General features: G+C 42.8%; 6 non-coding genes across 6 annotated transcripts; all 6 read right to left on the reverse strand.

Moving 5' to 3' along the window:
• Positions 1 to 2049: 2049 nt before the first annotated feature.
• On the reverse strand, positions 2050 to 2131 carry TRNAL-UAG (transfer RNA leucine (anticodon UAG)). Its single transcript has one exon. It is a non-coding gene; the product is annotated as a tRNA-Leu (tRNA).
• A 4122-nt stretch (positions 2132 to 6253) lies between these two features.
• Positions 6254 to 6335, reverse strand: TRNAL-UAG (transfer RNA leucine (anticodon UAG)). Its single transcript has one exon. It is a non-coding gene; the product is annotated as a tRNA-Leu (tRNA).
• Positions 6336 to 10457: 4122 nt separating this feature from the next.
• Positions 10458 to 10539, reverse strand: TRNAL-UAG (transfer RNA leucine (anticodon UAG)). Its single transcript has one exon. It is a non-coding gene; the product is annotated as a tRNA-Leu (tRNA).
• Positions 10540 to 14661: 4122 nt separating this feature from the next.
• Positions 14662 to 14743, reverse strand: TRNAL-UAG (transfer RNA leucine (anticodon UAG)). The gene has a single exon. It is a non-coding gene; the product is annotated as a tRNA-Leu (tRNA).
• A 4122-nt stretch (positions 14744 to 18865) lies between these two features.
• Positions 18866 to 18947, reverse strand: TRNAL-UAG (transfer RNA leucine (anticodon UAG)). Its single transcript has one exon. It is a non-coding gene; the product is annotated as a tRNA-Leu (tRNA).
• Positions 18948 to 23068: 4121 nt separating this feature from the next.
• On the reverse strand, positions 23069 to 23150 carry TRNAL-UAG (transfer RNA leucine (anticodon UAG)). The gene has a single exon. It is a non-coding gene; the product is annotated as a tRNA-Leu (tRNA).
• Between the last annotated feature and the right edge of the window lie 1827 nt (positions 23151 to 24977).

Here is a 24977-nt window from a genome sequence, read left to right on the forward strand (position 1 = left end):
CACCCCAGGCAGTGGTGGCTGGTGCACTTTGAAAGGAGGGGGTGGGAGGGAACAATAGTTCATCTGAAGCTAAGTGAAGAAATTGGAATAAAATAGTGCATTTTAACCCCTTCGCTGCCAGGCCTTTTCCCCCTCAGGTGCCAGGCATTTTTGTTGGCTATTTGGGGCAGGACGCGCTTAGGCCATCATACATTTTTGTCCACATAAGCTACCCACGCCAAATTTGTGTCCTTTTTTTTGCAACATCCTAGGGATTCTAGAGGTACCCAGACTTTGTGGGTTCCCCTGAAGGAGACCAAGAAATTAGCCAAAATACAGTAAAAATTTATTTTTTTAAAAATAAATGGAAAAAAGGGCTGGAGAAGAAGGCTTGTGGTTTTTGTCCCTGAAATTGGCATCCACAAAGGGTTTGCAGTGCTAAAATCACCAGCTTCCCAGCTTTCAGGGACAGGCAGACTTGAATCAGAAAACCCAATTTTTCAACTCAATTTTGGCATTTTACTGGGACATACCCCATTTTTACGATTTTGTGTTCTTTTAGCCTCCTTCCAGTCAGTGACAGAAATGGGTGTGAAACCAATGCTGGATCCCAGTAACCTAAACATTTGTGAAAAGAAGACAACATTCTGAATTCAGCAATGGGTAACTTGTGTAGATCTTACAAGGGTTTCCTACAGAAAATAACAACTGAACAAAAAAAAAATATTGAAATTGAGGTGAAAAAAACAGCCATTTTTCTCTACGTTTTACTCTGTAACTGTTTTCTGCAATGTCAGAATTTTGAAAGCAATATACTGTTACGTCTGCTGGACTCTTCTGGTTGCGGGGATATATTGGGCTTGTAGGTTCATCAAGAACCCTAGGTATCCAGAGAAAATAAATGAGCTGCACCTTGCAGTGGGTTTTCTTTCTATACCGGGTATACAGCAATTAATTTGCCGAAGTATAAAGAGTGAAAAATAGGTATCAAGAAAACCTTTCTATTTCCAAAATGGGCACAAGATAAGGTGTTGAGGAGCAGTGGTTATTTGCACATCTCTGAATTCTGGGGTGCTCACACTAGCATGCGAATTAAAGGGCATTTCTCATGTAGACGTCTTTTTTACACACTGTCTTATATTTGGAAGGAAAAAATGTAGATAAAGACAAGGGGCAGTAACACTTGTTTTGCTATTCTATGTTTCCTCAAGTCTCCCGATAAAAATGGTACCGCACTTGTGTGGGTAGGCCTAGCGCCCGCGACAGGAAGTGCCCCAAAACACAACGTGGACACATACAATTTTCCCAAGGAAAACCAAAACCTATGTAAAAGACATTGTCATTTGCAACGCCAATAGCTCTAACTCTCCCAAATGTGAGACCTTTCGCATTGCAAATGCTTGTTTTTTTGTGCAGACAAGTATTCGTGGAGCCTGCTTTGGTTCTTAAGACCTCAGACCTAAAGCAAAGCTTAGACAGAAACATAGCAATGTGCCCTTTGCACACAGTTAGAGATACAACTACATGGAGTTATATATAGGTGTGCACGGCCATTGTGCACAATTCTGTTGTGATATAAAGTTTCGGTATGGGTTATTGAGAGCTCGTAGTTATGGCCGAGTGGCTAAGGTGATGAGCTTGAAATTCATTGGGGGTTCTTTGCGCAGGTTCGAATTCTGCCGAGTACGTCACTTGTTTATTTTAAACCTGATATTTAAAATAACTGTGAAGAACACATTTACCAACTTTATTTGGGAAGATAGATAATTTGCTTTAAATCTTTATTTAACAGAGGTTCGATTTTATTTTGCAGACAGAAGAGCGGGGTGACCGCGTGGGGAGAACAAATTATTTGTTAAACCTTCCATTTGAAGGTGATCTAAGCAGAATGAAGGAAAACAACAGCAGCGCCCATCAGCCGATTTCTTGGGAGTCCACGGTTTAGGAGTTTACTTAGAAGGAGACTGTAAAAGAGTTTTAAAATTAGGGACCTATTGGTAGAGTCACTGTGCATGCAAATTGAAGGGGCAGGAGGGAGATGCGTCATTAAGATCTGTTAAAATCCATCTCTGGCAGCGGTGGGATTCGAACCCACGCCTCCAAAGAGACTGGAGCCTAAATCCAGCGCCTTAGACCGCTCGGCCACGCTACCTTCAGTTTTCTGTGTGTCTGTGCACTTCATGAGCACCGAAACCCTGCGTCTTGGCACTCAGTGTGGAAAGTCGAGTCGATAAACCGTTTAAAGGACATGATTACAATGTCGGGAGGGTGATGTGGTAATTGAAGGTTATCTCTCTTACTCAGTCACTGCACAAGTCTTCTCCCACCTGCTCGGACCTAGTGCAATCACCTTAAAAGACAACACTCTCCGAGCAATGACTTCCAACCAAGGTATAAGCACCTGCTCTACATAGGCAATGTGACTCCATCATTTTCTAATGAAACAAGTGTTCATACTGGTGGGCTCATTTCTTAGGGTGGGATCTAATGAATGAGCAGTTCATTCAAAAATAACCGAGGAGTTGCACGTATTCATGACATCAGCCCTATTGCCGCACCCAGTCTCCCCAACATACTGTTTAGCTTTCCAGTGACGTCATGTCTTGTGTGGCCTATTCACATTCCGCTGTTAATATTTTTTAGCCAACAGAATTCCACACTTCCCGGTCTTTGAGCTCACATTGAAAAGGCACAAGTCCCAAAATGCAACCGGGTGCTGTTTAAAACTCCAGCACTGGTGGGCGGTGCCCCAGGTGACATGGGGCCCACCTGGATGCTCTGACTGCCTTTCACGTGACAGTCACAGACACACACAGGACAGAGGTTCAAAAGCTATTCTGAAAGAAGTAAGGACAATAGGCCCACGTGAAACTAAACTTTTTAAATAGATGATTTTTGTTTCTATTGACCGGGTTCTCACTCGTTCTGCGCGCCAAGTCAAATGTAAATGAGCCTCGCAATAAAAATGCACAGAGGATGGTAAAATTCACTTCACTCTGCGCTCGTTGATGCTGAGAGCATGGTTGTCAGCCCGCACGCTTGTTATTTTGATGTGGAATTACTTGATTGCTTTGTGATAATTTTCATTACTCCGAATTGGAAGCTCCCCTACCCCAGTAATAACGTTTGAGGTATTGCCTCCCTACCACACCAACAAGGCCACCCTCTGACCAAGTCCTTTGCCTCTCTTCAGAACTACCATAAGGCCCTCCATGCACTAGGAACTTTTTGCTTGACGAGCATGTAGGCGTCCTTGGAATATTGATATTTAGAAGTAACAATGTTTGTTTATTTTAACTAACTGACCTTTTTAGGGTCTCGCTTGATAGACTCTGTAGTATTCAGTAAAGGGCTTGGAGCCCGCATGTCTCTCACCATTTTTTTATTTATGTGGCACTCTTCTTTACAGTTTCCTAATTCATCAAGGCATGTCTTGCATAATTTCCGTTCCTCTCTGTAGAGCAGCGACCAAGCGTTGATTGATTCAGCTTAATCAGTGCCTGACCACTGCTCCCCACCTGATCAAGGTACTATTTTTTCCTTTTACCTTCTAGTGCCCTGCAAACAGAAGGCTTGTGACTGGCAAAAACATGACCAGCAGGTCAACCAAAACTGTTAAGTTTTAAATTTAAATCGAACTTTCTTTTATTTTGCCAAATCGTCTTTTCCCACGTTTCACGCATGTTTTCTTTTGTTTTTGTTCGTGGGCGCTCTTCTCAAAAGATGACGATTAGCTTGTTTAAAATATTGCAAAACAACAGTGTTTCTTTATTATGTGTAAATTCTGAAATTATGCTTTGACACATAATCCTGCGGTACACTTCAATCCACCCCACTCCAATCTGCCCCACTACAATCCACCCCCATCCAGACCACTTCACCCACACTAATCCACCTCACTCCAGTCCAAATCACTCACCCGAATCCAATCCACTCTAACTCATCCCACTCCAACCCTCTCCAGCCACCCCTATCAAATCTGTCTCACTCCAATTTGCCCCACTCTAATAAAAAACAATCTGCCCCACTCCAAAACAATCTGTCCTACTCCGATCCAAAACAATCTGACCCACTCCAATCTGCCCGACTCCACTTCAAAACAATCTCCCCTACTCCAATTCAAAACAATCTACCCCACTGCAATCTTCTGCACTCCAATCCAAAACAAACTACCACACTGCAATGTAAACAAATCTGCCATACTGCAATCGAAAACAATCTGTCACACCCCAGGCAGTGGTGGCTGGTGCACTTTGAAAGGAGGGGGTGGGAGGGAACAATAGTTCATCTGAAGCTAAGTGAAGAAATTGGAATAAAATAGTGCATTTTAACCCCTTCGCTGCCAGGCCTTTTCCCCCTCAGGTGCCAGGCATTTTTGTTGGCTATTTGGGGCAGGACGCGCTTAGGCCATCATACATTTTTGTCCACATAAGCTACCCACGCCAAATTTGTGTCCTTTTTTTTGCAACATCCTAGGGATTCTAGAGGTACCCAGACTTTGTGGGTTCCCCTGAAGGAGACCAAGAAATTAGCCAAAATACAGTAAAAATTTATTTTTTTAAAAATAAATGGAAAAAAGGGCTGGAGAAGAAGGCTTGTGGTTTTTGTCCCTGAAATTGGCATCCACAAAGGGTTTGCAGTGCTATAATCACCAGCTTCCCAGCTTTCAGGGACAGGCAGACTTGAATCAGAAAACCCAATTTTTCAACTCAATTTTGGCATTTTACTGGGACATACCCCATTTTTACGATTTTGTGTGCTTTTAGCCTCCTTCCAGTCAGTGACAGAAATGGGTGTGAAACCAATGCTGGATCCCAGTAACCTAAACATTTGTGAAAAGAAGACAACATTCTGAATTCAGCAATGGGTAACTTGTGTAGATCTTACAAGGGTTTCCTACAGAAAATAACAACTGAACTAAAAAAAAATATTGAAATTGAGGTGAAAAAAACAGCCATTTTTCTCTACGTTTTACTCTGTAACTTTTTTCTGCAATGTCAGAATTTTGAAAGCAATATACTGTTACGTCTGCTGGACTCTTCTGGTTGCGGGGATATATTGGGCTTGTAGGTTCATCAAGAACCCTAGGTATCCAGAGAAAATAAATGAGCTGCACCTTGCAGTGGGTTTTCTTTCTATACCGGGTATACAGCAATTAATTTGCCGAAGTATAAAGAGTGAAAAATAGGTATCAAGAAAACCTTTCTATTTCCAAAATGGGCACAAGATAAGGTGTTGAGGAGCAGTGGTTATTTGCACATCTCTGAATTCTGGGGTGCCCACACTAGCATGCGAATTAAAGGGCATTTCTCATGTAGACGTCTTTTTTACACACTGTCTTATATTTGGAAGGAAAAAATGTAGATAAAGACAAGGGGCAGCATCACTTGTTTTGCTATTCTATGTTTCCTCAAGTCTCCCGATAAAAATGGTACCGCACTTGTGTGGGTAGGCCTAGCGCCTGCGACAGGAAGTGCCCCAAAACACAACGTGGACACATACAATTTTCCCAAGGAAAACCAAAACCTATGTAAAAGACATTGTCATTTGCAACGCCAATAGCTCTAACTCTCCCAAATGTGAGACCTTTCGCATTGCAAATGCTTGTTTTTTTGTGCAGACAAGTATTCGTGGAGCCTGCTTTGGTTCTTAAGACCTCAGACCTAAAGCAAAGCTTAGACAGAAACATAGCAATGTGCCCTTTGCACACAGTTAGAGATACAACTACATGGAGTTATATATAGGTGTGCACGGCCATTGTGCACAATTCTGTTGTGATATAAAGTTTCGGTATGGGTTATTGAGAGCTCGTAGTTATGGCCGAGTGGCTAAGGTGATGAGCTTGAAATTCATTGGGGGTTCCTTGCGCAGGTTCGAATCCTGCCGAGTACGTCACTTGTTTATTTTAAACCTGATATTTAAAATAACTGTGAAGAACACATTTACCAACTTTATTTGGGAAGATAGATAATTTGCTTTAAATCTTTATTTAACAGAGGTTCGATTTTATTTTGCAGACAGAAGAGCGGGGTGACCGCGTGGGGAGAACAAATTATTTGTTAAACCTTCCATTTGAAGGTGATCTAAGCAGAATGAAGGAAAACAACAGCAGCGCCCATCAGCCGATTTCTTGGGAGTCCACGGTTTAGGAGTTTACTTAGAAGGAGACTGTAAAAGAGTTTTAAAATTAGGGACCTATTGGTAGAGTCACTGTGCATGCAAATTGAAGGGGCAGGAGGGAGATGCGTCATTAAGATCTGTTAAAATCCATCTCTGGCAGCGGTGGGATTCGAACCCACGCCTCCAAAGAGACTGGAGCCTAAATCCAGCGCCTTAGACCGCTCGGCCACGCTACCTTCAGCTTTCTGTGTGTCTGTGCACTTCATGAGCACCGAAACCCTGCGTCTTGGCACTCAGTGTGGAAAGTCGAGTCGATAAACCGTTTAAAGGACATGATTACAATGTCGGGAGGGTGATGTGGTAATTGAAGGTTATCTCTCTTACTCAGTCACTGCACAAGTCTTCTCCCACCTGCTCGGACCTAGTGCAATCACCTTAAAAGACAACACTCTCCGAGCAATGACTTCCAACCAAGGTATAAGCACCTGCTCTACATAGGCAATGTGACTCCATCATTTTCTAATGAAACAAGTGTTCATACTGGTGGGCTCATTTCTTAGGGTGGGATCTAATGAATGAGCAGTTCATTCAAAAATAACCGAGGAGTTGCACGTATTCATGACATCAGCGCTATTGCCGCACCCAGTCTCCCCAACATACTGTTTAGCTTTCCAGTGACGTCATGTCTTGTGTGGCCTATTCACATTCCGCTGTTAATATTTTTTAGCCAACAGAATTCCACACTTCCCGGTCTTTGAGCTCACATTGAAAAGGCACAAGTCCCAAAATGCAACCGGGTGCTGTTTAAAACTCCAGCACTGGTGGGCGGTGCCCCAGGTGACATGGGGCCCACCTGGATGCTCTGACTGCCTTTCACGTGACAGTCACAGACACACACAGGACAGAGGTTCAAAAGCTATTCTGAAAGAAGTAAGGACAACAGGCCCACGTGAAACTAAACTTTTTAAATAGATGATTTTTGTTTCTATTGACCGGGTTCTCACTCGTTCTGCGCGCCAAGTCAAATGTAAATGAGCCTCGCAATAAAAATGCACAGAGGATGGTAAAATTCACTTCACTCTGCGCTCGTTGATGCTGAGAGCATGGTTGTCAGCCCGCACGCTTGTTATTTTGATGTGGAATTACTTGATTGCTTTGTGATAATTTTCATTACTCCGAATTGGAAGCTCCCCTACCCCAGTAATAACGTTTGAGGTATTTCCTCCCTACCACACCAACAAGGCCACCCTCTGACCAAGTCCTTTGCCTCTCTTCAGAACTACCATAAGGCCCTCCATGCACTAGGAACTTTTTGCTTGACGACCATGTAAGCGTCCTTGGAATATTGATATTTAGAAGTAACAATGTTTGTTTATTTTAACTAACTGACCTTTTTAGGGTCTCGCTTGATAGACTCTGTAGTATTCAGTAAAGGGCTTGGAGCCCGCATGTCTCTCACCATTTTTTTATTTATGTGGCACTCTTCTTTACAGTTTCCTAATTCATCAAGGCATGTCTTGCATAATTTCCGTTCCTCTCTGTAGAGCAGCGACCAAGCGTTGATTGATTCAGCTTAATCAGTGCCTGACCGCTGCTCCCCACCTGATCAAGGTACTATTTTTTCCTTTTACCTTCTAGTGCCCTGCAAACAGAAGGCTTGTGACTGGCAAAAACATGACCAGCAGGTCAACCAAAACTGTTAAGTTTTAAATTTAAATCGAACTTTCTTTTATTTTGCCAAATCGTCTTTTCCCACGTTCCACGCATGTTTTCTTTTGTTTTTGTTCGTGGGCGCTCTTCTCAAAAGATGACGATTAGCTTGTTTAAAATATTGCAAAACAACAGTGTTTCTTTATTATGTGTAAATTCTGAAATTATGCTTTGACACATAATCCTGCGGTACACTTCAATCCACCCCACTCCAATCTGCCCCACTACAATCCACCCCCATCCAGACCACTTCACCCACACTAATCCACCTCACTCCAGTCCAAATCACTCACCCGAATCCAATCCACTCTAACTCATCCCACTCCAACCCTCTCCAGCCACCCCTATCAAATCTGTCTCACTCCAATTTGCCCCACTCTAATAAAAAACAATCTGCACCACTCCAAAACAATCTGTCCTACTCCGATCCAAAACAATCTGACCCACTCCAATCTGCCCGACTCCACTTCAAAACAATCTCCCCTACTCCAATTCAAAACAATCTACCCCACTGCAATCTTCTGCACTCCAATCCAAAACAAACTACCACACTGCAATGTAAAAAAATCTGCCATACTGCAATCGAAAACAATCTGTCACACCCCAGGCAGTGGTGGCTGGTGCACTTTGAAAGGAGGGGGTGGGAGGGAACAATAGTTCATCTGAAGCTAAGTGAAGAAATTGGAATAAAATAGTGCATTTTAACCCCTTCGCTGCCAGGCCTTTTCCCCCTCAGGTGCCAGGCATTTTTGTTGGCTATTTGGGGCAGGACGCGCTTAGGCCATCATACATTTTTGTCCACATAAGCTACCCACGCCAAATTTGTGTCCTTTTTTTTGCAACATCCTAGGGATTCTAGAGGTACCCAGACTTTGTGGGTTCCCCTGAAGGAGACCAAGAAATTAGCCAAAATACAGTAAAAATTTATTTTTTTAAAAATAAATGGAAAAAAGGGCTGGAGAAGAAGGCTTGTGGTTTTTGTCCCTGAAATTGGCATCCACAAAGGGTTTGCAGTGCTAAAATCACCAGCTTCCCAGCTTTCAGGGACAGGCAGACTTGAATCAGAAAACCCAATTTTTCAACTCAATTTTGGCATTTTACTGGGACATACCCCATTTTTACGATTTTGTGTGCTTTTAGCCTCCTTCCAGTCAGTGACAGAAATGGGTGTGAAACCAATGCTGGATCCCAGTAACCTAAACATTTGTGAAAAGAAGACAACATTCTGAATTCAGCAATGGGTAACTTGTGTAGATCTTACAAGGGTTTCCTACAGAAAATAACAACTGAACTAAAAAAAAATATTGAAATTGAGGTGAAAAAAACAGCCATTTTTCTCTACGTTTTACTCTGTAACTTTTTTCTGCAATGTCAGAATTTTGAAAGCAATATACTGTTACGTCTGCTGGACTCTTCTGGTTGCGGGGATATATTGGGCTTGTAGGTTCATCAAGAACCCTAGGTATCCAGAGAAAATAAATGAGCTGCACCTTGCAGTGGGTTTTCTTTCTATACCGGGTATACAGCAATTAATTTGCCGAAGTATAAAGAGTGAAAAATAGGTATCAAGAAAACCTTTCTATTTCCAAAATGGGCACAAGATAAGGTGTTGAGGAGCAGTGGTTATTTGCACATCTCTGAATTCTGGGGTGCCCACACTAGCATGCGAATTAAAGGGCATTTCTCATGTAGACGTCTTTTTTACACACTGTCTTATATTTGGAAGGAAAAAATGTAGATAAAGACAAGGGGCAGTATCACTTGTTTTGCTATTCTATGTTTCCTCAAGTCTCCCGATAAAAATGGTACCGCACTTGTGTGGGTAGGCCTAGCGCCTGCGACAGGAAGTGCCCCAAAACACAACGTGGACACATACAATTTTCCCAAGGAAAACCAAAACCTATGTAAAAGACATTGTCATTTGCAACGCCAATAGCTCTAACTCTCCCAAATGTGAGACCTTTCGCATTGCAAATGCTTGTTTTTTTGTGCAGACAAGTATTCGTGGAGCCTGCTTTGGTTCTTAAGACCTCAGACCTAAAGCAAAGCTTAGACAGAAACATAGCAATGTGCCCTTTGCACACAGTTAGAGATACAACTACATGGAGTTATATATAGGTGTGCACGGCCATTGTGCACAATTCTGTTGTGATATAAAGTTTCGGTATGGGTTATTGAGAGTTCGTAGTTATGGCCGAGTGGCTACGGTGATGAGCTTGAAATTCATTGGGGGTTCCTTGCGCAGGTTCGAATCCTGCCGAGTACGTCACTTGTTTATTTTAAACCTGATATTTAAAATAACTGTGAAGAACACATTTACCAACTTTATTTGGGAAGATAGATAATTTGCTTTAAATCTTTATTTAACAGAGGTTCGATTTTATTTTGCAGAGAGAAGAGCGGGGTGACCGCGTGGGGAGAACAAATTATTTGTTAAACCTTCCATTTGAAGGTGATCTAAGCAGAATGAAGGAAAACAACAGCAGCGCCCATCAGCCGATTTCTTGGGAGTCCACGGTTTAGGAGTTTACTTAGAAGGAGACTGTAAAAGAGTTTTAAAATTAGGGACCTATTGGTAGAGTCACTGTGCATGCAAATTGAAGGGGCAGGAGGGAGATGCGTCATTAAGATCTGTTAAAATCCATTTCTGGCAGCGGTGGGATTCGAACCCACGCCTCCAAAGAGACTGGAGCCTAAATCCAGCGCCTTAGACCGCTCGGCCACGCTACCTTCAGTTTTCTGTGTGTCTGTGCACTTCATGAGCACCGAAACCCTGCGTCTTGGCACTCTGTGTGGAAAGTCGAGTCGATAAACCGTTTAAAGGACATGATTACAATGTCGGGAGGGTGATGTGGTAATTGAAGGTTATCTCTCTTACTCAGTCACTGCACAAGTCTTCTCCCACCTGCTCGGACCTAGTGCAATCACCTTAAAAGACAACACTCTCCGAGCAATGACTTCCAACCAAGGTATAAGCACCTGCTCTACATAGGCAATGTGACTCCATCATTTTCTAATGAAACAAGTGTTCATACTGGTGGGCTCATTTCTTAGGGTGGGATCTAATGAATGAGCAGTTCATTCAAAAATAACCGAGGAGTTGCACGTATTCATGACATCAGCCCTATTGCCGCACCCAGTCTCCCCAACATACTGTTTAGCTTTCCAGTGACGTCATGTCTTGTGTGGCCTATTCACATTCCGCTGTTAATATTTTTTAGCCAACAGAATTCCACACTTCCCGGTCTTTGAGCTCACATTGAAAAGGCACAAGTCCCAAAATGCAACCGGGTGCTGTTTAAAACTCCAGCACTGGTGGGCGGTGCCCCAGGTGACATGGGGCCCACCTGGATGCTCTGACTGCCTTTCACGTGACAGTCACAGACACACACAGGACAGAGGTTCAAAAGCTATTCTGAAAGAAGTAAGGACAACAGGCCCACGTGAAACTAAACTTTTTAAATAGATGATTTTTGTTTCTATTGACCGGGTTCTCACTCGTTCTGCGCGCCAAGTCAAATGTAAATGAGCCTCGCAATAAAAATGCACAGAGGATGGTAAAATTCACTTCACTCTGCGCTCGTTGATGCTGAGAGCATGGTTGTCAGCCCGCACGCTTGTTATTTTGATGAGGAATTACTTGATTGCTTTGTGATAATTTTCATTACTCCGAATTGGAAGCTCCCCTACCCCAGTAATAATGTTTGAGGTATTGCCTCCCTACCACACCAACAAGGCCACCCTCTGACCAAGTCCTTTGCCTCTCTTCAGAACTACCATAAGGCCCTCCATGCACTAGGAACTTTTTGCTTGACGACCATGTAAGCGTCCTTGGAATATTGATATTTAGAAGTAACAATGTTTGTTTATTTTAACTAACTGACCTTTTTAGGGTCTCGCTTGATAGACTCTGTAGTATTCAGTAAAGGGCTTGGAGCCCGCATGTCTCTCACCATTTTTTTATTTATGTGGCACTCTTCTTTACAGTTTCCTAATTCATCAAGGCATGTCTTGCATAATTTCCGTTCCTCTCTGTAGAGCAGCGACCAAGCGTTGATTGATTCAGCTTAATCAGTGCCTGACCGCTGCTCCCCACCTGATCAAGGTACTATTTTTTCCTTTTACCTTCTAGTGCCCTGCAAACAGAAGGCTTGTGACTGGCAAAAACATGACCAGCAGGTCAACCAAAACTGTTAAGTTTTAAATTTAAATCGAACTTTCTTTTATTTTGCCAAATCGTCTTTTCCCACGTTCCACGCATGTTTTCTTTTGTTTTTGTTCGTGGGCGCTCTTCTCAAAAGATGACGATTAGCTTGTTTAAAATATTGCAAAACAACAGTGTTTCTTTATTATGTGTAAATTCTGAAATTATGCTTTGACACATAATCCTGCGGTACACTTCAATCCACCCCACTCCAATCTGCCCCACTACAATCCACCCCCATCCAGACCACTTCACCCACACTAATCCACCTCACTCCAGTCCAAATCACTCACCCGAATCCAATCCACTCTAACTCATCCCACTCCAACCCTCTCCAGCCACCCCTATCAAATCTGTCTCACTCCAATTTGCCCCACTCTAATAAAAAACAATCTGCACCACTCCAAAACAATCTGTCCTACTCCGATCCAAAACAATCTGACCCACTCCAATCTGCCCGACTCCACTTCAAAACAATCTCCCCTACTCCAATTCAAAACAATCTACCCCACTGCAATCTTCTGCACTCCAATCCAAAACAAACTACCACACTGCAATGTAAAAAAATCTGCCATACTGCAATCGAAAACAATCTGTCACACCCCAGGCAGTGGTGGCTGGTGCACTTTGAAAGGAGGGGGTGGGAGGGAACAATAGTTCATCTGAAGCTAAGTGAAGAAATTGGAATAAAATAGTGCATTTTAACCCCTTCGCTGCCAGGCCTTTTCCCCCTCAGGTGCCAGGCATTTTTGTTGGCTATTTGGGGCAGGACGCGCTTAGGCCATCATACATTTTTGTCCACATAAGCTACCCACGCCAAATTTGTGTCCTTTTTTTTGCAACATCCTAGGGATTCTAGAGGTACCCAGACTTTGTGGGTTCCCCTGAAGGAGACCAAGAAATTAGCCAAAATACAGTAAAAATTTATTTTTTTAAAAATAAATGGAAAAAAGGGCTGGAGAAGAAGGCTTGTGGTTTTTGTCCCTGAAATTGGCATCCACAAAGGGTTTGCAGTGCTAAAATCACCAGCTTCCCAGCTTTCAGGGACAGGCAGACTTGAATCAGAAAACCCAATTTTTCAACTCAATTTTGGCATTTTACTGGGACATACCCCATTTTTACGATTTTGTGTGCTTTTAGCCTCCTTCCAGTCAGTGACAGAAATGGGTGTGAAACCAATGCTGGATCCCAGTAACCTAAACATTTGTGAAAAGAAGACAACATTCTGAATTCAGCAATGGGTAACTTGTGTAGATCTTACAAGGGTTTCCTACAGAAAATAACAACTGAACTAAAAAAAAATATTGAAATTGAGGTGAAAAAAACAGCCATTTTTCTCTACGTTTTACTCTGTAACTTTTTTCTGCAATGTCAGAATTTTGAAAGCAATATACTGTTACGTCTGCTGGACTCTTCTGGTTGCGGGGATATATTGGGCTTGTAGGTTCATCAAGAACCCTAGGTATCCAGAGAAAATAAATGAGCTGCACCTTGCAGTGGGTTTTCTTTCTATACCGGGTATACAGCAATTAATTTGCCGAAGTATAAAGAGTGAAAAATAGGTATCAAGAAAACCTTTCTATTTCCAAAATGGGCACAAGATAAGGTGTTGAGGAGCAGTGGTTATTTGCACATCTCTGAATTCTGGGGTGCCCACACTAGCATGCCAATTAAAGGGCATTTCTCATGTAGACGTCTTTTTTACACACTGTCTTATATTTGGAAGGAAAAAATGTAGATAAAGACAAGGGGCAGCATCACTTGTTTTGCTATTCTATGTTTCCTCAAGTCTCCCGATAAAAATGGTACCGCACTTGTGTGGGTAGGCCTAGCGCCTGCGACAGGAAGTGCCCCAAAACACAACGTGGACACATACAATTTTCCCAAGGAAAACCAAAACCTATGTAAAAGACATTGTCATTTGCAACGCCAATAGCTCTAACTCTCCCAAATGTGAGACCTTTCGCATTGCAAATGCTTGTTTTTTTGTGCAGACAAGTATTCGTGGAGCCTGCTTTGGTTCTTAAGACCTCAGACCTAAAGCAAAGCTTAGACAGAAACATAGCAATGTGCCCTTTGCACACAGTTAGAGATACAACTACATGGAGTTATATATAGGTGTGCACGGCCATTGTGCACAATTCTGTTGTGATATAAAGTTTCGGTATGGGTTATTGAGAGCTCGTAGTTATGGCCGAGTGGCTAAGGTGATGAGCTTGAAATTCATTGGGGGTTCCTTGCGCAGGTTCGAATCCTGCCGAGTACGTCACTTGTTTATTTTAAACCTGATATTTAAAATAACTGTGAAGAACACATTTACCAACTTTATTTGGGAAGATAGATAATTTGCTTTAAATCTTTATTTAACAGAGGTTCGATTTTATTTTGCAGAGAGAAGAGCGGGGTGACCGCGTGGGGAGAACAAATTATTTGTTAAACCTTCCATTTGAAGGTGATCTAAGCAGAATGAAGGAAAACAACAGCAGCGCCCATCAGCCGATTTCTTGGGAGTCCACGGTTTAGGAGTTTACTTAGAAGGAGACTGTAAAAGAGTTTTAAAATTAGGGACCTATTGGTAGAGTCACTGTGCATGCAAATTGAAGGGGCAGGAGGGAGATGCGTCATTAAGATCTGTTAAAATCCATCTCTGGCAGCGGTGGGATTCGAACCCACGCCTCCAAAGAGACTGGAGCCTAAATCCAGCGCCTTAGACCGCTCGGCCACGCTACCTTCAGCTTGCTGTGTGTCTGTGCACTTCATGAGCACCGAAACCCTGCGTCTTGGCACTCAGTGTGGAAAGTCGAGTCGATAAACCGTTTAAAGGACATGATTACAATGTCGGGAGGGTGATGTGGTAATTGAAGGTTATCTCTCTTACTCAGTCACTGCACAAGTCTTCTCCCACCTGCTCGGACCTAGTGCAATCACCTTAAAAGACAACACTCTCCGAGCAATGACTTCCAACCAAGATATAAGCACCTGCTCTACATAGGCAATGTGACTCCATCATTTTCTAATGAAACAAGTGTTCATACTGGTGGGCTCATTTCTTAGGGTGGGATCTAATGAATGAGCAGTTCATTCAAAAATAACCGAGGAGTTGCACGTATTCATGACATCAGCCCTATTGCCGCACCCAGTCTCCCCAACATACAATTTAGCTTTCCAGTGACGTCATGTCTTGTGTGGCCTATTCACATTCCGCTGTTAATATTTTTTAGCCAACAGAATTCCACACTTCCCGGTCTTTGAGCTCACATTGAAAAGGCACAAGTCCCAAAATGCAACCGGGTGCTGTTTAAAACTCCAGCACTGGTGGGCGGTGCCCCAGGTGACATGGGGCCCACCTGGATGCTCTGACTGCCTTTCACGTGACAGTCACAGACACACACAGGACAGAGGTTCAAAAGCTATTCTGAAAGAAGTAAGCACAACAGGCCCACGTGAAACTAAACTTTTTAAATAGATGATTTTTGTTTCTATTGACCGGGTTCTCACTCGTTCTGCGCGCCAAGTCAAATGTAAATGAGCCTCGCAATAAAAATGCACAGAGGATGGTAAAATTCACTTCACTCTGCGCTCGTTGATGCTGAGAGCATGGTTGTCAGCCCGCACGCTTGTTATTTTGATGTGGAATTACTTGATTGCTTTGTGATAATTTTTATTACTCCGAATTGGAAGCTCCCCTACCCCAGTAATAACGTTTGAGGTATTGCCTCCCTACCACACCAACAAGGCCACCCTCTGACCAAGTCCTTTGCCTCTCTTCAGAACTACCATAAGGCCCTCCATGCACTAGGAACTTTTTGCTTGACGACCATGTAAGCGTCCTTGGAATATTGATATTTAGAAGTAACAATGTTTGTTTATTTTAACTAACTGACCTTTTTAGGGTCTCGCTTGATAGACTCTGTAGTATTCAGTAAAGGGCTTGGAGCCCGCATGTCTCTCACCATTTTTTTATTTATGTGGCACTCTTCTTTACAGTTTCCTAATTCATCAAGGCATGTCTTGCATAATTTCCGTTCCTCTCTGTAGAGCAGCGACCAAGCGTTGATTGATTCAGCTTAATCAGTGCCTGACCGCTGCTCCCCACCTGATCAAGGTACTATTTTTTCCTTTTACCTTCTAGTGCCCTGCAAACAGAAGGCTTGTGACTGGCAAAAACATGACCAGCAGGTCAACCAAAACTGTTAAGTTTTAAATTTAAATCGAACTTTCTTTTATTTTGCCAAATCGTCTTTTCCCACGTTCCACGCATGTTTTCTTTTGTTTTTGTTCGTGGGCGCTCTTCTCAAAAGATGACGATTAGCTTGTTTAAAATATTGCAAAACAACAGTGTTTCTTTATTATGTGTAAATTCTGAAATTATGCTTTGACACATAATCCTGCGGTACACTTCAATCCACCCCACTCCAATCTGCCCCACTACAATCCACCCCCATCCAGACCACTTCACCCACACTAATCCACCTCACTCCAGTCCAAATCACTCACCCGAATCCAATCCACTCTAACTCATCCCACTCCAACCCTCTCCAGCCACCCCTATCAAATCTGTCTCACTCCAATTTGCCCCACTCTAATAAAAAACAATCTGCACCACTCCAAAACAATCTGTCCTACTCCGATCCAAAACAATCTGACCCACTCCAATCTGCCCGACTCCACTTCAAAACAATCTCCCCTACTCCAATTCAAAACAATCTACCCCACTGCAATCTTCTGCACTCCAATCCAAAACAAACTACCACACTGCAATGTAAAAAAATCTGCCATACTGCAATCGAAAACAATCTGTCACACCCCAGGCAGTGGTGGCTGGTGCACTTTGAAAGGAGGGGGTGGGAGGGAACAATAGTTCATCTGAAGCTAAGTGAAGAAATTGGAATAAAATAGTGCATTTTAACCCCTTCGCTGCCAGGCCTTTTCCCCCTCAGGTGCCAGGCATTTTTGTTGGCTATTTGGGGCAGGACGCGCTTAGGCCATCATACATTTTTGTCCACATAAGCTACCCACGCCAAATTTGTGTCCTTTTTTTTGCAACATCCTAGGGATTCTAGAGGTACCCAGACTTTGTGGGTTCCCCTGAAGGAGACCAAGAAATTAGCCAAAATACAGTAAAAATTTATTTTTTTAAAAATAAATGGAAAAAAGGGCTGGAGAAGAAGGCTTGTGGTTTTTGTCCCTGAAATTGGCATCCACAAAGGGTTTGCAGTGCTAAAATCACCAGCTTCCCAGCTTTCAGGGACAGGCAGACTTGAATCAGAAAACCCAATTTTTCAACTCAATTTTGGCATTTTACTGGGACATACCCCATTTTTACGATTTTGTGTGCTTTTAGCCTCCTTCCAGTCAGTGACAGAAATGGGTGTGAAACCAATGCTGGATCCCAGTAACCTAAACATTTGTGAAAAGAAGACAACATTCTGAATTCAGCAATGGGTAACTTGTGTAGATCTTACAAGGGTTTCCTACAGAAAATAACAACTGAACTAAAAAAAAATATTGAAATTGAGGTGAAAAAAACAGCCATTTTTCTCTACGTTTTACTCTGTAACTTTTTTCTGCAATGTCAGAATTTTGAAAGCAATATACTGTTACGTCTGCTGGACTCTTCTGGTTGCGGGGATATATTGGGCTTGTAGGTTCATCAAGAACCCTAGGTATCCAGAGAAAATTAATGAGCTGCACCTTGCAGTGGGTTTTCTTTCTATACCGGGTATACAGCAATTAATTTGCCGAAGTATAAAGAGTGAAAAATAGGTATCAAGAAAACCTTTCTATTTCCAAAATGGGCACAAGATAAGGTGTTGAGGAGCAGTGGTTATTTGCACATCTCTGAATTCTGGGGTGCCCACACTAGCATGCCAATTAAAGGGCATTTCTCATGTAGACGTCTTTTTTACACACTGTCTTATATTTGGAAGGAAAAAATGTAGATAAAGACAAGGGGCAGTATCACTTGTTTTGCTATTCTATGTTTCCTCAAGTCTCCCGATAAAAATGGTACCGCACTTGTGTGGGTAGGCCTAGCGCCTGCGACAGGAAGTGCCCCAAAACACAACGTGGACACATACAATTTTCCCAAGGAAAACCAAAACCTATGTAAAAGACATTGTCATTTGCAACGCCAATAGCTCTAACTCTCCCAAATGTGAGACCTTTCGCATTGCAAATGCTTGTTTTTTTGTGCAGACAAGTATTCGTGGAGCCTGCTTTGGTTCTTAAGACCTCAGACCTAAAGCAAAGCTTAGACAGAAACATAGCAATGTGCCCTTTGCACACAGTTAGAGATACAACTACATGGAGTTATATATAGGTGTGCACGGCCATTGTGCACAATTCTGTTGTGATATAAAGTTTCGGTATGGGTTATTGAGAGTTCGTAGTTATGGCCGAGTGGCTAAGGTGATGAGCTTGAAATTCATTGGGGGTTCCTTGCGCAGGTTCGAATCCTGCCGAGTACGTCACTTGTTTATTTTAAACCTGATATTTAAAATAACTGTGAAGAACACATTTACCAACTTTATTTGGGAAGATAGATAATTTGCTTTAAATCTTTATTTAACAGAGGTTCGATTTTATTTTGCAGAGAGAAGAGCGGGGTGACCGCGTGGGGAGAACAAATTATTTGTTAAACCTTCCATTTGAAGGTGATCTAAGCAGAATGAAGGAAAACAACAGCAGCGCCCATCAGCCGATTTCTTGGGAGTCCACGGTTTAGGAGTTTACTTAGAAGGAGACTGTAAAAGAGTTTTAAAATTAGGGACCTATTGGTAGAGTCACTGTGCATGCAAATTGAAGGGGCAGGAGGGAGATGCGTCATTAAGATCTGTTAAAATCCATCTCTGGCAGCGATGGGATTCGAACCCACGCCTCCAAAGAGACTGGAGCCTAAATCCAGCGCCTTAGACCGCTCGGCCACGCTACCTTCAGTTTTCTGAGTGTCTGTGCACTTCATGAGCACCGAAACCCTGCGTCTTGGCACTCAGTGTGGAAAGTCGAGTCGATAAACCGTTTAAAGGACATGATTACAATGTCGGGAGGGTGATGTGGTAATTGAAGGTTATCTCTCTTACTCAGTCACTGCACAAGTCTTCTCCCACCTGCTCGGACCTAGTGCAATCACCTTAAAAGACAACACTCTCCGAGCAATGACTTCCAACCAAGGTATAAGCACCTGCTCTACATAGGCAATGTGACTCCATCATTTTCTAATGAAACAAGTGTTCATACTGGTGGGCTCATTTCTTAGGGTGGGATCTAATGAATGAGCAGTTCATTCAAAAATAACCGAGGAGTTGCACGTATTCATTACATCAGCGCTATTGCCGCACCCAGTCTCCCCAACATACTGTTTAGCTTTCCAGTGACGTCATGTCTTGTGTGGCCTATTCACATTCCGCTGTTAATATTTTTTAGCCAACAGAATTCCACACTTCCCGGTCTTTGAGCTCACATTGAAAAGGCACAAGTCCCAAAATGCAACCTGGTGCTGTTTAAAACTCCAGCACTGGTGGGCGGTGCCCCAGGTGACATGGGGCCCACCTGGATGCTCTGACTGCCTTTCACGTGACAGTCACAGACACACACAGGACAGAGGTTCAAAAGCTATTCTGAAAGAAGTAAGCACAACAGGCCCACGTGAAACTAAACTTTTTAAATAGATGATTTTTGTTTCTATTGACCGGGTTCTCACTCGTTCTGCGCGCCAAGTCAAATGTAAATGAGCCTCGCAATAAAAATGCACAGAGGATGGTAAAATTCACTTCACTCTGCGCTCGTTGATGCTGAGAGCATGGTTGTCAGCCCGCACGCTTGTTATTTTGATGTGGAATTACTTGATTGCTTTGTGATAATTTTCATTACTCCGAATTGGAAGCTCCCCTACCCCAGTAATAACGTTTGAGGTATTACCTCCCTACCACACCAACAAGGCCACCCTCTGACCAAGTCCTTTGCCTCTCTTCAGAACTACCATAAGGCCCTCCATGCACTAGGAACTTTTTGCTTGACGACCATGTAGGCGTCCTTGGAATATTGATATTTAGAAGTAACAATGTTTGTTTATTTTAACTTACTGACCTTTTTAGGGTCTCGCTTGATAGACTCTGTAGTATTCAGTAAAGTGCTTGGAGCCCGCATGTCTCTCACCATTTTTTTATTTATGTGGCACTCTTCTTTACAGTTTCTTAATTCATCAAGGCATGTCTTGCATCATTTCCGTTCCTCTCTGTAGAGCAGCGACCAAGCGTTGATTGATTCAGCTTAATCAGTGCCTGACCGCTGCTCCCCACCTGATCAAGGTACTATTTTTTCCTTTTACCTTCTAGTGCCCTGCAAACAGAAGGCTTGTGACTGGCAAAAACATGACCAGCAGGTCAACCAAAACTGTTAAGTTTTAAATTTAAATCGAACTTTCTTTTATTTTGCCAAATCGTCTTTTCCCACGTTCCACGCATGTTTTCTTTTGTTTTTGTTCGTGGGCGCTCTTCTCAAAAGATGACGATTAGCTTGTTTAAGATATTGCAAAACAACAGTGTTTCTTTATTATGTGTAAATTCTGAAATTATGCTTTGACACATAATCCTGCGGAATACTTCAATCCACCCCACTCCAATCTGCCCCACTACAATCCACCCCCATCCAGACCACTTCACCCACACTAATCCACCTCACTCCAGTCCAAATCACTCACCCGAATCCAATCCACTCTAACTCATCCCACTCCAACCCTCTCCAGCCACCCCTATCAAATCTGTCTCACTCCAATTTGCCCCACTCTAATAAAAAACAATCTGCACCACTCCAAAACAATCTGTCCTACTCCGATCCAAAACAATCTGACCCACTCCAATCTGCCCGACTCCACTTCAAAACAATCTCCCCTACTCCAATTCAAAACAATCTACCCCACTGCAATCTTCTGCACTCCAATCCAAAACAAACTACCACACTGCAATCCAAAACAATCTGCCATACTGCAATCGAAAACAATCTGTCCCACCCCAGGCAATGGTGGCTGGTGCACTTTGAAAGGAGGGGGTGGGAGGGAACAATAGTTAATCTGAAGCTAAGTGAAGAAATTGGAATAAAATAGTGCATTTTAACCCCTTCGCTGCCAGGCCTTTTCCCCCTCAGGTGCCAGGCATTTTTGTTGGCTATTTGGGGCAGGACGCGCTTAGGCCATCATACATTTTTGTCCACATAAGCTACCCACGCCAAATTTGTGTCCTTTTTTTGCAACATCCTAGGGATTCTAGAGGTACCCAGACTTTGTGGGTTCCCCTGAAGGAGACCAAGAAATTAGCCAAAATACAGTAAAAATGTATTTTTAAAAAAATAAATGGAAAAAAGGGCTGGAGAAGAAGGCTTGTGGTTTTTGTCCCTGAAATTGGCATCCACAAAGGGTTTGCAGTGCTAAAATCACCAGCATCCCAGCTTTCAGGGACAGGCAGACTTGAATCAGAAAACCCAATTTTTCAACTCAATTTTGGCATTTTACTGGGACATACCCCATTTTTACGATTTTGTGTGCTTTTAGCCTCCTTCCAGTCAGTGACAGAAATGGGTGTGAAACCAATGCTGGATCCCAGTAACCTAAACATTTGTGAAAAGAAGACAACATTCTGAATTCAGCAATGGGTAACTTGTGTAGATCTTACAACGGTTTCCTACAGAAAATAACAACTGAACTAAAAAAAAAAATTGAAATTGAGGTGAAAAAAACAGCCATTTTTCTCTACGTTTTACTCTGTAACTTTTTTCTGCAATGTCAGAATTTTGAAAGCAATATACCGTTACGTCTGCTGGACTCTTCTGGTTGCGGGGATATATTGGGCTTGTAGGTTCATCAAGAACCCTAGGTATCCAGAGAAAATAAATGAGCTGCACCTTGCAGTGGGTTTTCTTTCTATACCGGGTATACAGCAATTAATTTGCCGAAGTATAAAGAGTGAAAAATAGGTATCAAGAAAACCTTTCTATTTCCAAAATGGGCACAAGATAAGGTGTTGAGGAGCAGTGGTTATTTGCACATCTCTGAATTCTGGGGTGCCCACACTAGCATGCGAATTAAAGGGCATTTCTCATGTAGATGTCTTTTTTACACACTGTCTTATATTTGGAAGGAAAAAATGTAGATAAAGACAAGGGGCAGTAACACTTGTTTTGCTATTCTATGTTTCCTCAAGTCTCCCGATAAAAATGGTACCGCACTTGTGTGGGTAGGCCTACCGCCCGCGACAGGAAGTGCCCCAAAACACAACGTGGACACATACAATTTTCCCAAGGAAAACCAAAACCTAGGTAAAAGACATTGTCATTTGCAACGCCAATAGCTCTAACTCTCCCAAATGTGAGACCTTTCGCATTGCAAATGCTTGTTTTTTTGTGCAGACAAGTATTCGTGGAGCCTGCTTTGGTTCTTAAGACCTCAGACCTAAAGCAAAGCTTAGACAGAAACATAGCAATGTGCCCTTTGCACACAGTTAGAGATACAACTACATGGAGTTATATATAGGTGTGCACGGCCATTGTGCACAATTCTGTTGTGATATAAAGTTTCGGTATGGGTTATTGAGAGTTCGTAGTTATGGCCGAGTGGCTAAGGTGATGAGCTTGAAATTCATTGGGGGTTCCTTGCGCAGGTTCGAATCCTGCCGAGTACGTCACTTGTTTATTTTAAACCTGATATTTAAAATAACTGTGAAGAACACATTTACCAACTTTATTTGGGAAGATAGATAATTTGCTTTAAATCTTTATTTAACAGAGGTTCGATTTTATTTTGCAGAGAGAAGAGCGGGGTGACCGCGTGGGGAGAACAAATTATTTGTTAAACCTTCCATTTGAAGGTGATCTAAGCAGAATGAAGGAAAACAACAGCAGCGCCCATCAGCCGATTTCTTGGGAGTCCACGGTTTAGGAGTTTACTTAGAAGGAGACTGTAAAAGAGTTTTAAAATTAGGGACCTATTGGTAGAGTCACTGTGCATGCAAATTGAAGGGGCAGGAGGGAGATGCGTCATTAAGATCTGTTAAAATCCATCTCTGGCAGCGGTGGGATTCGAACCCACGCCTCCAAAGAGACTGGAGCCTAAATCCAGCGCCTTAGACCGCTCGGCCACGCTACCTTCAGCTTTCTGTGTGTCTGTGCACTTCATGAGCACCGAAACCCTGCGTCTTGGCACTCAGTGTGGAAAGTCGAGTCGATAAACCGTTTAAAGGACATGATTACAATGTCGGGAGGGTGATGTGGTAATTGAAGGTTATCTCTCTTACTCAGTCACTGCACAAGTCTTCTCCCACCTGCTCGGACCTAGTGCAATCACCTTAAAAGACAACACTCTCCGAGCAATGACTTCCAACCAAGGTATAAGCACCTGCTCTACATAGGCAATGTGACTCCATCATTTTCAAATGAAACAAGTGTTCATACTGGTGGGCTCATTTCTTAGGGTGGGATCTAATGAATGAGCAGTTCATTCAAAAATAACCGAGGAGTTGCACGTATTCATGACATCAGCGCTATTGCCGCACCCAGTCTCCCCAACATACTGTTTAGCTTTCCAGTGACGTCATGTCTTGTGTGGCCTATTCACATTCCGCTGTTAATATTTTTTAGCCAACAGAATTCCACACTTCCCGGTCTTTGAGCTCACATTGAAAAGGCACAAGTCCCAAAATGCAACCCGGTGCTGTTTAAAACTCCAGCACCGGTGGGCGGTGCCCCAGGTGACATGGGGCCCACCTGGATGCTCTGACTGCCTTTCACGTGACAGTCACAGACACACACAGGACAGAGGTTCAAAAGCTATTCTGAAAGAAGTAAGGACAACAGGCCCACGTGAAACTAAACTTTTTAAATAGATGATTTTTGTTTCTATTGACCGGGTTCTCACTCGTTCTGCGCGCCAAGTCAAATGTAAATGAGCCTCGCAATAAAAATGCACAGAGGATGGTAAAATTCACTTCACTCTGCGCTCGTTGATGCTGAGAGCATGGTTGTCAGCCCGCACGCTTGTTATTTTGATGTGGAATTACTTGATTGCTTTGTGATAATTTTCATTACTCCGAATTGGAAGCTCCCCTACCCCAGTAATAACGTTTGAGGTATTGCCTCCCTACCACACCAACAAGGCCACCCTCTGACCAAGTCCTTTGCCTCTCTTCAGAACTACCATAAGGCCCTCCATGCACTAGGAACTTTTTGCTTGACGACCATGTAAGCGTCCTTGGAATATTGATATTTAGAAGTAACAATGTTTGTTTATTTTAACTAACTGACCTTTTTAGGGTCTCGCTTGATAGACTCTGTAGTATTCAGTAAAGGGCTTGGAGCCCGCATGTCTCTCACCATTTTTTTATTTATGTGGCACTCTTCTTTACAGTTTCCTAATTCATCAAGGCATGTCTTGCATAATTTCCGTTCCTCTCTGTAGAGCAGCGACCAAGCGTTGATTGATTCAGCTTAATCAGTGCCTGACCGCTGCTCCCCACCTGATCAAGGTACTATTTTTTCCTTTTACCTTCTAGTGCCCTGCAAACAGAAGGCTTGTGACTGGCAAAAACATGACCAGCAGGTCAACCAAAACTGTTAAGTTTTAAATTTAAATCGAACTTTCTTTTATTTTGCCAAATCGTCTTTTCCCACGTTCCACGCATGTTTTCTTTTGTTTTTGTTCGTGGGCGCTCTTCTCAAAAGATGACGATTAGCTTGTTTAAAATATTGCAAAACAACAGTGTTTCTTTATTATGTGTAAATTCTGAAATTATGCTTTGACACATAATCCTGCGGTACACTTCAATCCACCCCACTCCAATCTGCCCCACTACAATCCACCCCCATCCAGACCACTTCACCCACACTAATCCACCTCACTCCAGTCCAAATCACTCACCCGAATCCAATCCACTCTAACTCATCCCACTCCAACCCTCTCCAGCCACCCCTATCAAAT

The sequence above is a fragment of the Pleurodeles waltl genome, chromosome 12 (genome assembly GCF_031143425.1).
Source record: "Pleurodeles waltl isolate 20211129_DDA chromosome 12, aPleWal1.hap1.20221129, whole genome shotgun sequence".
Classification (NCBI taxonomy): Eukaryota; Metazoa; Chordata; class Amphibia; order Caudata; family Salamandridae; genus Pleurodeles; species Pleurodeles waltl.